The sequence below is a fragment of the Bos grunniens genome, chromosome 22 (genome assembly GCF_055505025.1).
Source record: "Bos grunniens cultivar Pamir isolate PY7600 chromosome 22, Bosgru_T2T1.0, whole genome shotgun sequence".
In the NCBI taxonomy this organism is placed as follows: Eukaryota; Metazoa; Chordata; class Mammalia; order Artiodactyla; family Bovidae; genus Bos; species Bos grunniens.
The window spans coordinates 55,915,663-55,929,202 of NC_141186.1; the positions used below are offsets into that span (position 1 = coordinate 55,915,663).

The 13,540-nt window shown below is 40.7% G+C and overlaps 1 protein-coding gene across 31 annotated transcripts in view; it reads left to right on the forward strand.

The window, feature by feature from the left end:
* ATG7 (autophagy related 7) overlaps positions 1-13,540 on the forward strand; it is a 282,407-nt gene that overhangs the window by 206,018 nt on the left and 62,849 nt on the right. The gene's annotated exons all lie outside the window — the stretch shown is intronic.

A 13,540-nucleotide genomic window follows, 5' to 3' on the forward strand; every position in this document is an offset into this window, starting at 1 on the left:
TGCTTCCTGCCCCCTCACCCCACCCCGGCCACACGGAGCAGCCCATCGGCCTTGGCCCCGCAGGGTTTCCAAAAGGCGTTTATACAGCTGGGAGAAGGTGGTGGGCACATGGGACAGTCCTCAGAAGAAAAAGGTGTGGGCTTCCTGTTTTCACTGTGACTCAGGCGTGTGGGAGAGCATTTCTGCGGAATACTCTTAATAAATAGCTTGTTTACCCCGACGCCACGGAGACGCCCCAGTGTCAGAGTCCACGTTCAGGGGGAGAGGCACTGACCCTGGAGTTGCCCCCAGGGAGTAAAGCGCACTTTTCGGATGTGGCTGGTGGTGCCAGCGATTTCAGAGCCGGAAGACACAGAGACTGGTCATTCTGCTCAAGTGAAGACACTTGGGTCAGCAGAGGCCTAGTGACTTGGCTGACACAGCTAGTGCTCCCACTCCTCCGAGTCGTCTCAGGGCAGGAGCCCGAGAAGCCCTCAGGGAGCTGGGGCCTGCCGTAGGCGTCGGAGAGGTTGACCCTGGACAGTTGGTGCTGCCACTGAGGTGCACTTGTTTGCTTCCAAGAGAAAAGGGCAGAGTGCAGCTTAAAGCTGAAGAGGCAGGAAGGAGAGGGCCACAGGAAGGGATGGAGGGTTCATGAAAAATCATATTTTGACCATGCAAGGGCTGGCGAGGAACCTGATTCACCTCCTTCCGGGAAAAGACCGATAAATTCGTGAGATACAATCCTAACGCTGGAGCTTTTTACATAAAACGCTTGAGAGCTCTCTCTTAACCAAGAACTTAAAAATTTTTTTCTTTATTTGTTTATGACTGTGCTGGGTTCGTTGCCACACGCAGGTTTTTCTAGTTGCCACGTGCGGGCTTCTCACTGCAGTGGTTTCTCTTGCTGCAGAGCGTGGCCTCTAGGCACGTCAGCTTCAGTAGTCGCAACTTCGGGGCTCTACGGCATGATCTCAGTAGCTGTGGTGTAGGGGCTTAGTTGCTCTGCGGCCTGTGGGATCTTCCCAGATCAGGGATCGAACCCGTGTCTCCTGCATTGGCAGGCAGATGCTTTAGCACTGAGCCACCAAGGAAGCCCTCGTAACCACTAACTGTATTCCGGGCTATTTCTTCAGAGGTGCATAAGGACTTAGTGAAGATCTTCAAAGCCTGCGTACGATACCCTCAGCCACCAAGTGAAGGGCGGGGCTTAGCGGAAGCCCCACCCACCATGGCCCACCCCCGCCCTCCCCACAGAGGGAAGCCCCACCCAGAATTTGGTGCTGCGGGCACGGGTGCTGTCTCCCTGCACAGTCTAGCACCTTGCTTTCCACATTTTGATGCTTTATCTAGACGGTGTCAGATAAACCTTCCACAACTAAACTTTTTTTTTTTTTTTACATTCAAGAGCTTGTATTTTGAGATATTTCCATGTTGCTGCAAACTCCAGGAGATAGTAGAGGACGGAGGAACTGCAGTCCATGGGGTTGCAAAGAGTCCAACACGACTTAACAACTGATCAGCAACGACAAACATGCTGTGGTTGTATCAGTAGCTCCAGTTCTGCTGTTGCCACCACATGAATTTATGTGGAAACCCATCCATTTTTCTGTCGAAAAACACTGAGGTCGTTCCCAACCTTTGGATAAAAATAATGCCCTAGTGAATGTCCTCGTGCACACAGTACCTATCCTTGAGGGTCTGAGTCTTTTCTGTTCTGTCACCTAGCCCTCATCGATCAACACGCCAGACGACTGGTTTAGGTCTCTGTTCCAGAAACTTGTGATTCATGAAAGTGGAAGCTTGTCTGAGAGGTGACATGTTGGTTTCCCTCAGGGTTTTTAACTTAAGAGAGTGGTACATTAAAGTCACCTGGGAGGTTTTTTCTTCCCCCTTGAAAATAAACCAAGACTTCACTTGGAACCTAGAGAAGTCAGTGTTTCTTGCGGGGAGGGGATGGAGGAGGCTGTCCTCTTGGAGAGCATCTTAGTGTCAGGGCTGCCCGCTGATTTACCGCCCAGGGTGGACTCGGGCAGGCTGTTCTCTGTACAGCCAAGGCGGCAGGTCACACCCGACCCGGACGATGCCTCGTTGACTCCGGTCACAGCCCTCTAGACAGGGGACACACCCCAGGAGAAGAAGTGGTCTTTCAGTGGAGGAATCATTGCGGACATGGGTGCCACTGAGGTGCAGGCCTGCCCTGCTGGCTTCCTTCTCTGTCTTCCCTTCCAGGCACCTGCACTGATGGCAGGTTGGATGTATTTCTTCCTTCTGGGTTAGACAAGGCGTATCCTCTTTAACTCCAGTTGCTAGGCCAATATCATGCTGAATAGAAAGGTTACAGCCTACCTTCAGTGAGCTCCTGTTTTGGTGCTGACGACTGCTCATATATATACATTTATAACTGTACAGATTATCTAAAGGCCACCAGATACATACAAACCAGGAGTATAGGATGTCAAACAGGGGATGATTCCAGTTTAGGGGCTGGGGAAGACTTCACAGATAGTAGGACTTTAACAGAGACAACGAACAATGAGAACAGCAGGTTCAAAGGCACAGATTTTGCCTCACTCAGGTAACTGCAGGATAGGGTGCATATGTGGTAACGCATAGAGACGAACCAGAAGGATTGGAAGGTGGGCAGGTTGAGGTTAGGCCAAGGAGCATTTTGAATAGAATTTATCCTGAAGATGTGAGGGGCTGTAGGGACTGTGAGAAAATGCCTTTGGCAGCCAGGAAAGGCATCAGTTGCAAAGGGAGAGCTGGAGGCCTGTGTAGGAGACCGGAGGAGACAGCAGCAGCAGAAAAGAGCAAAGGAAAGGATGGGTTTGAAGGAAGCTACTCTGTCAGGGGGGCTTCCCTAGTGGCTCAGCGGTTAAAGAATTCGCCTGCAATGCAGGAGCCACAGGAGACCTGGGTCGGGAAGATCCTCTGGAGAAGGAAGTGGCAACCCACTCCAGTATTCTTGCCTGGAGAATCCCATGGACAGAGGAGTCTGGCAGGTTACAGTCCGTGGAGTCACAAGAGTTAGACACGACTTAGCGGCTAAACCACCACCACCACTCTGTCAGGGAGGAAGCAAAATGCTGATTGACAGCAGAGGGCAGCTTTGGTTATTTACTCTTTCTCTGTTTCTGCTATTTTGTCAGACTGGGATCAGACGAAAGGTAAATAGCCGCAGTATTTGTGTCAATACATAGTTGTTCAGTCGCTTCGTCGTGTCCAGCTCTTTGCAACCCCATGGACTGCAGCACTCCAGGCTCCCCTGTCCTTCAGTATCTCCCTGGAGTTTGCTCAGACTCATGTCCATCCAGTTGATGGATATTGCCATCCAACCAGCTCATCCTCTGCTGCCCCTTCTCCTCCTGCCCTCAGTCTTTTCCAGCATCCGAGTCTTTTCCAGTGAGTCATCTCTTCACATCACATGGCCAAAAATCAGAGCTTCACTTTCAGCATCAGTCCTTCAATTCAGAGTTGATTTCCCTTAGGATTGACTGGTTTGATCTCCTTGCAGTCCAAGGGACTCTAAAGAGTCTTATCCAGCACCATAGTTCAAAAGCATCAGTTCTTCAGCACCCAGCTTTCTTTATGGTCCAACTCTCACATCTGTACATGACTTCTGGAAGAGCCATAGCTTGACTATACAGATCTTTGTCGGTAAAGTAATGTCTCTGCTTTTTAATACGCTGTCTAGGTTGCTTATAGCATTTTTTCCAAGGAGCAAGTGTCTTTTAATTTCACGGCTGCAGTACTATCTGCAGTGATTTTCGAGCCCCAAAACATAAAGTCTGTCACTGTTTCCATTGTTTCTCCATCTGTTTGCCGTGAAGTGATGGGATTGAATGCCATGATCTTAGTTTTTTGAATGCTGAGTTTTAAGCCAACTTTTTCTGCTTCTTTTTCCACTTTCCTCTTTCACCTTCATCAAGAGAAACTTTAGTAACTCTTCAGTTTCTGCCATAAGGGTGGTGTCATCTGCATATCTGAGGTTATTGATATTTCTCCTGTCAGTCTTGATTCCAGCTTGTGATTCGTTCAGCCTGGCATTTCGCATGATATACTCTGCATATAAGTTAAATAAGCAGGGTGACAATATATAGCATTGACATACTCCTTTCCCGATTTGGAACCAGTCCGTTGTTCCATGTCTGGTTCTAACTGTTGCTTCTTGACCTGCATACAGGTTTCTCAGGTGGCAGATAAGGTGGTCTGGTATTCCCATCTCTTTAAGAATTTTCCAGTTTGTTGTGATCCACACAAAGACGTTAGCATAGTCAATGAAGCTAAAGTAGATGTTTTTCTGGAATTCCTTGCTTTTTCCAGTGGATGTTGGCAGTTTGATCTCTGATTCCTCTGCCTTTTCTAAATCCACCTTGAACATCTGAAAGTTCTCAGTTCATATACTGTTGAAGCCTAGCTTGGAGAATTTTGAGCATTACTTTGCTAGCATGTGAAATGAATGTAATTGTGTGATAGTTTGAACATTCTTTGACATTCCCTTTCTTTGGGAATGGAATGAAAACTGAGCTTTTCCAGTCCTGTGGCCACTGCTGAGTTTTCCAAATTTGCTAGTATACTGAGTGCAGCACTTTAATAGCATCATCTTTTAGGATTTGAAATAGCTCAGCTGAAATTTCATCACCTCCACTAGCTTTGTTCATCGTGGTGCTTCCTAAGGTCCGTTTGACTTCGAACTCCAGGATGTCTGGCTCTAGGTGAGTGATCACACCATCGTGGTTATCTGAGTCAGTAAGATCTTTTTTGTATAGTCCTTCTGTATATTCTTGCCACCTCTTCTTAATTTCTTCTTCTTCTGTTAGGTCCATATCGTTTCTGTCCTTTATTGTGCCCATCTTTGCATGAAATGTTCCCTTGGCATCTCTAACTTCCTTCAAGAAATCTCTATTCTTTCCCATTCTATTGTTTTCCTCTGTTTCTTTGCATTGGTAACTTAGGAAGGCTTTCTTATCTCTCCTTGCTGTTCTTTGGAAGTCCGCATTCAGATGGGTGTCTTTCCTTTTCCTTTGCCTTTCACTTCTCTTATTTTCTCAGAGCTAATACAGAGAGCCAGTGAACTCTGAAGAGGGATTATGCTTTAACTGGCATTAATCTATAGAAGGGGGACAGAAGGACCATGACAGGACGCCTTTGCTGAGCCTGCTTCAGCTGCTTCTCTGCCCTTGAAGAATCCAGTTGTGTTACAGACATGATGAGAGAGGTTTCTCAGGCTGCCAGCTGACTGCTCATCTTGGTTTCACGCTGGGCAGTTTCAAGCATGGATCAAGGTCTGACTGTCAATTATGAAGGCCCAGAAACATGGTTTTTGCAGAGTATCCAGAGCTGATACATATGAACTTACTGGAGAATAATAGAACTGTGATAGTCTTTTCATCAAAATCCTCTGGTTGGCACATTCTCCGTAGAAAGCCAAGTTAAAGTCAAGTAATTTGCTGATCATGGATCAGAGCTAGTTGGATGATCGTGAATGTCAGGGTTCCCTCTCCATTGTAGAGATGTAATGCCAGAGAAGGTAATCCATCTTAAACATCTCTAGACAGGGACTCCCCTGGTGGTCCAGTGGTTAACATCCACACTTCCACTGCAGGGGCCATAGGTTTGATCCCTGGTCGGGTAACTAAGATCCCACAAACGAAAGCTCTATAAACAGTAGAGCTTCTGGAGAAGTGACTGTAGATCTAGCGTGATCTTCTATGCCAGAAAACATAAATTAAACTCTCAGAACTAACAAGTCACATCCAAAGGACAGAGGCCCAGGGCAGTCAGGCAAGAAGAAGAAACAAAAATTACCCCTATCGGAAAGAAAGAGTAAAACTGTCCCTGTTCATAATATTATCTATAGAATACCCTAAGGACTCACATAGTGAGTATTAGAATTAATAAACGAGTTCAGCAAGGTTGCAGGATACAAGGCAAATATACAAAGCTCAATTCTGATTCTATACACTTACCGTGAACAATCTAAAAATGAAATTTAATAAGTAATTCAATATGCAGTAGCATCAAAAAAGAATACAATGTCATAAATAAATTTAACAAAGGTAGTATAAGCTTTGTATACTAAAAACTATAAAATACTATTGAAAGAACTTAAGGCATAAGTAAATGGCATCCATGGATATCTCTTGTTCATGGATTGGAATAATTAATATTATTAAAGTGGCAGTGGCCCCTAAATTGATCTACAAATTCAATATATTCTCTATTAAAATTTCAGCTGCCTTTTTTTTTAAACAGAAATTGACACCTGATTTTTAAAATCATAAAAAAAATGCAGGGATTCAGAATGGATAAAAGAAAGTTGGAGGTCTCACACCTCCTCATTTCAAAACTTATTCCAATGCGATAGTGTTAATAACTGACATTTGTTGTTGTTCAGTTGCTCAGTCATGTCTCTTTACGACCCCATGAACTGCAGCACACCAGTCTTCCCTGTTCCTTCCCTTCTCCCAGAGCTTGCTTAAACTCGTGTCCATTGAGTCAATGATGCCATCCAACCATCTTTTCCTCTGTTTTCCACTTCTCCTCCTGACTTCACTTTTTCCCAGCATCAGGGTCTTTTCTAATGAGTTGGCTCTTCGGCATCAGGTCTCCAAAGTATTGGAGCTTCACCTTCAGCCTGTGGTACTAACAGACATGTAGATCAATAGATTAGAATTGAGAGTCCAGAAATAATCCCATACATTTGTGATCAACTGATTTTTGACAGAAGTATAAGACAATATAATGGGTGATAAGTTGTCTTTTCAACAAATGATACTGGGAAAACTGGACATCCCCACACAAAAGAATGAAGTTGGACCCTTAACTTCACACCATATACAGAAATTAACTTTATATTGATCTTAATGTAAGAACTAAAAAACATAGAACTGTAAAACATAGGTGTAAATCTTCATGACCTTGGATTAGGCAGTCGTTTCTATGTACGGCACCAAAGCACAAGAAACAAAGGGCAAGAATAAATAAATTGGACTGTATCAAAATTAAAATTTTTGTTCTTTGATGAGCATCATTAAGAATGTGAAAAGACAGCCCACAGCACGGGAAAAAAGTATTTGTAAATTATTTATCTGTCTGATTAGGGCCCCAAATCCATAATGTGTAAATCTTCAGTTCTGTTCAATTGCTCATTTGTGTCTGACTCTTTGCATCCCCATGGACTGTAGCACACCAGGCTTCCCTGTCCATCACCAACTCCTGGAGTTTACTCAAACTCAAAGTTGACTCATAATTCATTGAGTCAGTTATGCCACCTAGCCATCTCAGCCTCTGTCATCCCCTTCTCCTCCCGCCATCAGTCTTTCCCAGCATCAGGATGTTTTCCAGTGAGTCACTTCTTTGCATCAGGTGGCCCAAGTATTGGAGCTTCAGCATTAGCATCAGTCCTTCCAATGAATATAAGTTGTATAAATCTTACAATTTACCAATAAAAACTTGAGTAGAATATAAGTAAATGATTTGAATCAAAGAAGATACACCAGTGGTCAGTAAGCACCTTTTCAGATACCCAACACTGTTAGTCATTGCCACTGCTGCTGTTAAGTCGCTTCAGTCGTGTCCAACTCTGTGTGACCCCATAGACGGCAGCCCACCAGGCTCCCCCATCCCTGGGATTCTCCAGGCAAGAACACTGGAGTGGGTTGCCATTTCCTTCTCCAATGCATGAAAGTGAAAAGTGAAAGTGAAGTCGCTCAGTCGTGCCCGACTCTTCGCGACCCCATGGACTGGAGCCCACCAGGCTCCTCCATCCATGGGGTTTTCCAGGCAAGAGGACTGGAGTGGGGTGCCTTGCCTTCTCCAGGGGAGGTGGAAATCAAAGCCACAGTGAGAAGCCATTGCACACCGACCCGGATGGCTACAGTAAGAGACAGACAGGAGCAGGTGATAGTGAAGATGCAGTGCAGTTGCAGCTGTCACATGTTATCTGTACACTGTGAAATGGGGCAGCCACTCAGAAAAATATCACAAGTTTAAAAACATGGATTGTTAAAAAACATGAATTGTGGCTGAGTCCATTTATTGAGCTAACTTTTTATTCAGTCTCAACTATGTATCAGGTATTGTGCCAGTTATTTGGGGTTATAGACATTTCTCAATCTAACAAGAGAATCTCAGAAGAGAAATGTAGGGAAGGAGTGGGGGAATAGAGAGGAGAAAACAGAGAAGGTAGCCTTGAAGTAATGTCTTCAGTGAGTCTTTCTTCTTCACATCTGTCCCTTTGTCATATGTGTATACTTACTTATATCAGAGGACTTCCCTAGTAGCTCAGATGGTGAACAGTCTGCCACCAGTGCTGGAGATCTGAGTTGGATCCCTGGGTTGGATACTTACATCAGAAGACTATGCATTGAAACATGTAAAATATCATGTATGAAACGAGATGCCAGTCCAGATTCGATGCACGATACTGGATGCTTGGGGCTAGTGCACTGGGACGACCCAGAGGGATGATATGGGGAGGGAGGAGGGAGGAGGGTTCAGGATGGGGAACACATGTATACCTGTGGTGGATTCATTTTGATATTTGGCAAAACTAATACAATTATGTAAAGTTTAAAAATTAAATAAAATTTAAAAAAAAGAAAAAAAGACTATGGACTTGGTCGATCATATAAACCTGAACCCCAGGCCTGACTGCTGCTTGTGAGCTGCGTAATCTTGGTCAAGGCCCACACCTCTAGGGCTCTATTAACTCATCTGTAAAATGAAGTTAATGATGCCCACCTCTCAGAGTTGTTTGGAGATTCAGTAAAGAAAGCCACATGTGTAAAGGGTTTTGTACAGTATCTGGCAAGATGATGTGTGCTTGTTAAATGAGAACTTCTGTTAATTATGGCAGAAATGATGCTTTTATATATAGCACTTTTAAAAATTCATATTCCTGTTTGTTGCAAGAATATAGAAGGACAGTTAATTTTTGCATGTTGACTTAGTATCCAGCAATCTTTACCAAATTCACTTATATATTCTAGTTATTTTTCAGTTCTGTTAGATTTTCAGTGTTTGCAATTTGTCATGTGTGAATACAGACTAATTTACTACTTTTCCAATTTTTACATCTTTTAAGATATATCTTCATTGAGGTACAATTAGCATGCAATAAAATTCACTTACTTTAAGTATACAATATGACTTTTGTATCTTTTTTATAAAGATTTTTTGTAAATTTTATGAAGAATTTTATATCTTTTTTCAGCAACATATTTTGTAGTTTTCATTGTAGAGCAGGTCTTTCACTGCCTTGATTAAATTTATTCCTAAGTATTTTTTTTTTATGATATTGTAAATGGAATTGTTTTCTTAATTTTCTTTTTGGATTATTCATTTTTAGTATATAGAAATGCTGCTAGTTCTGGGGTATTGATTTTGTATCCTGCAACTTTGTTGAATTAGTAATATTTTAGAATAACCTATTTTGGTCTGTCTTCATTTTCTGTTATTTCTGTGTTCTCTTGTTGATTTCTGCTCCTATATTTATATTTACCTTCCTTTTTCAGTTTGATTCTTTTTCTAGTTTCTGTATTAGAAGTCAGACCATAGATTTTTTTTTAGTTTTCTGAGAGCAGCCCATTTTATTTTAGTGATTTTAAGAATTTTTTTCTTTTAGAAATTATTTGTTATTCAAGTGATTTAACAGTGGGTATGTGTTCAGGCTACTTTCTGCATTTAGTCTTCCAGCATATTCTCCTATGAGATTATTAGACTAAACACTCCCCAAGTGATGAGAAACTTGAAATCTGGCAATACAGTTTTAAACTTCCTTCTCTTCTGCGATATGCATTGTGTATAAAGCTAACATTTCCCTCTCAGTGCTGCCTTGTTGCGTCCCGCAAGCTTTGGTATATCCTAGTTTCACTACTATCCATTGTGACTTCCTGTTTGACTTGTGAATTTCTTACAAGTGTTGCTTAATATCCAATCATTTGGACATTTTCTCCTCTTTCTGTTGTTGCAGTTTCATTCATTCATTTAATGCATTTGATTCACAGTGATCAGAAAACATTGATTTTAATCTTTTGAGATTTGTTGAGATATACTTTATGAATAAGACTATAATCTACTTTGGTAAGTGTGCCATATGTACTTGAAAAGAATCTAAATTCTCCCATTATTGCATATAGTATACTATGTATGTAAATTACATCTCAAGTTGATCAGTCATTTCACATCCTCTATATCCCCTTACTGATTTCTCATGTCTCACTCTGTTAGTTAGAGAGGTGTGTTACAATCTCCAGACTGTAAATTTATCTATATCTTTTGTTTTTTATTCTCAACTTTGTTTTATGTCTTTCAAAGCTATATTGTTTGATGCATATGTATTTAGATAGTGATACCTTTCTGTTTCATTGACCCTTTAATTATTAAGAAATGTTTCCAGTTATTTCCCATAATACCTCTTACTGAAACATCTGTTTATCTAATACTTACATAACAACAAAAATTGTTTGCATGGTATAAATCATTTACTTTCAACTTGTCTCTGTATTTAATGTGTATTTTTAGTTGCAGTTGTTTATTTTAATTAGGTTTTTTACTCTGTTTCCACTTAATGTAACTGCTACTATAATTGGGTGTAATTTTCTTGTCATTTGTCTTATATTTGTTCATTCTATATTTTTTTTCCTTATTCCTTTTTCTCTGGCTTCATTTTAACTAGTCATGAATTTTTAAATTCTATTTTATCTTTTCTATGGACATTTTTGTTATACCTTTTAGATATCAATCTTTTACTGGTTATTGTAGAAATTTCCAAATTAATCTATTGCAGTTTACTTTACCATTTTTCAAACAGGGCAAGGAACTTGAACTAGTATGTTTTGTTTACTTTTCGCCAGGTTTCTTTTGCTATAATTGCCAAATATTCTATTTCTCTGTGAGTAATAAAACCCACAAGGCTTTATCATTGTTGCTTTTATCAATCAGTAGTCTTTATGTTCATCTATATATTTACCATTTTAGAGCTGAGGATTCCTTCTTGTAATTGTATACTTCCATATCAGATCACTTGCCTTTGAGCCTGAAGAAGTGCCTATAATACATTCACCATATTAAATATCCTGTAGTATTACTTGTAGAGCAGTTCTCTGCAAGAAATGATGAACACTGTTTTTGTTTTTCTGAAAGGATCTTTATTTTGCATTCCTTTTTAAAGGACATTCTCCTTGGGTACAGAACTTTTATCTTTGCTAAAATTTTTATCAGTTAGTAGTGTCCCTCGGTTTGGTTCTCTTTTAATTCATCTTCCCTGAGGATCAGTAAGCTTGAATCTGTGGGGTAGATATGTTTCTTCAGGCTTGGAATATTATTTGCCATTATTTTTCCAAATTTGGTTTCTTTCCTGTTCTCTCTCTTCTTGTATAGAAGTCTACTTACATGAATGTTAGATCATTTGATCATGCCTCAAGTCTATATTACTTTCTTTTTTTAATGGTTGACATTTTACTGTGGCTTATTCAAACATAATATCCTCAAAAAACAGTATAATATTATATCAGTACAGTATTAAAATAATAAAGTCAACCTTAAAAATTCTTAGTAAAACAATTCATTTTTTGTATCACTTATTTCGTGTGTTATCCAATGAAAAGTAGATGCTACTAATTGATTTTATTATCACTTGCATTTTGATCAGTTTCACATTCTTCTGGCTTCAAAGGGTATAAAATTTTGCTTAAAACATGGTAATGAATTTTTTTTTAAAAAGATTATAACATAAAATGTATATGATAAAATTCACATACATATAGTTTTTTAATTGAAGTATTGTTGACTTGCAGTATTAGTTTCAGGTATACAGCATAGTGATTTAATATTTTTATACATTGTATACCATATAAGGTTATTACGATGTTTTTGATTATTTTCCCTGTGCTGTACTTGACATCTTCGTGACTTACTTATAACTGGTAGTTTGTACCTCTTAATCCCTTTCACTTACTTTTTTCTGTCTTCCCTCCCCCTCGCCTCTGGCAACCACTAGATTGTTCTCTGTATCTATGAATTTATTTTTGTTTTATTTGCTTTTTTCCCCAGATTCCAAATATAAGCCAAAACATACAGTATTTTTTGTACTCTTTCTAACTTGTTTCACTTATCCTAATACCCTCTCCGTCCATCCATGTTGTCACACGTGGCAAAATTTCACTCGTCTTTATACCTGAGAAATATTCCATTGTGTGTGTCTGTGTGCATGTACCACCTCTTCTTTAGCCTTTTGTCTGTTGATGGACACTTAGGTTGCTTCCATATCCTGTCTATTGTAATTAATGCTGCAATGAATATAGGGAATATGTGTATCTTTTTGAATTAATGTTTTGTTTTCTTTGGATAAGTATCCAGAAGTGGGATTTCTGGATTGGATAATAGTTCTATTTTTAATTTTTTGAGAAACCTCCATACTGTTTTCCATACTGTATCAATTTCCATTTCCACTAACAGTGCACGAGAGTTTCCTTTTCCCTACCTTCTCACCAACGCTTGTTGTTTCTTGTCTTTTTGATAGCCGTTCTAACTGGCGTGAGGTGGTATCTCATCGTGATTTTGATTAGTGTTTCCCTGATGGTTAGTGACGCTGAGAATCTTTTCATGTGTCTGTTTGGCCATTTCTGTGTTTTTGGAAAACAATCTATTCAGGTCCATTTTTTAATCAGATAGTTTGCATACTTTACATTGAATTGTATGAGTTATTTTGGATATTAACTGCCGGGAGCCGGCATATTGCATATTGAGTGCATATTGCATATTGAGTGCAGCACTTTTCAGGATCTGGAATAGCTCAACTGGAATTCTATCTCTGCCGGTAGCCAGCGTGAGGAACTCCACCCATGACAAAGGTCATGAGGAAGGAGGCTTGGCATACGCAAAGGCGGGATCAAGCCTCAGGAGTCTCCCTGGAAATTCTCGAGCAATCTACCCCCAAAACCAGAGTCTGCCTACTTTCTGCTTTGTGCTTTCACCTACACCTCTGACTTTACGGGGGGCTGTCCCCCACGACCTCTCTGAAAAAAGAGTTAGCTTACAGCTCCAGTTAATAATTCCTGGGTGTGACAGTGTTTAACCTACAAACTCCTTTGGAAATCCTCTAGCCTGCCTGAATAGGTTTTTCCGGCCACATGTGATTGTTCAGAGCCTCCCAACTGTGAGAGGCAGGAGATGTTCTAAACTGTCTAAACACAGATTCTTTTGAGTAGTTAAAAGATTGATTAGAAATTGTATTGGTGAAGGGATTTTCACTTGTTGGGCCAATGTTTGCTGCTAAGTTTCCATATCCCTTACCTGCTGTGTCCCTGGCAGTGTATTGATTAATATAGTTGGTGTAAGTAGTAGCTTTAATGTTTGTAACCTGGGACCCTTGAGTTAATTCTTTTTCTTGTTATAGCCCACCACACCTTTGCTCTGTAGGAATGCAACTTTATCTAATGCTTTTTGGAGGCTGGCGCCTGACTTGAGAATAATCACCTTTAGAGAAAAAGGCCTCCGGGCCAGAAGATGATGCAAATCACCTAAACTTTTGCATATGATAAGTTTGCAGGAA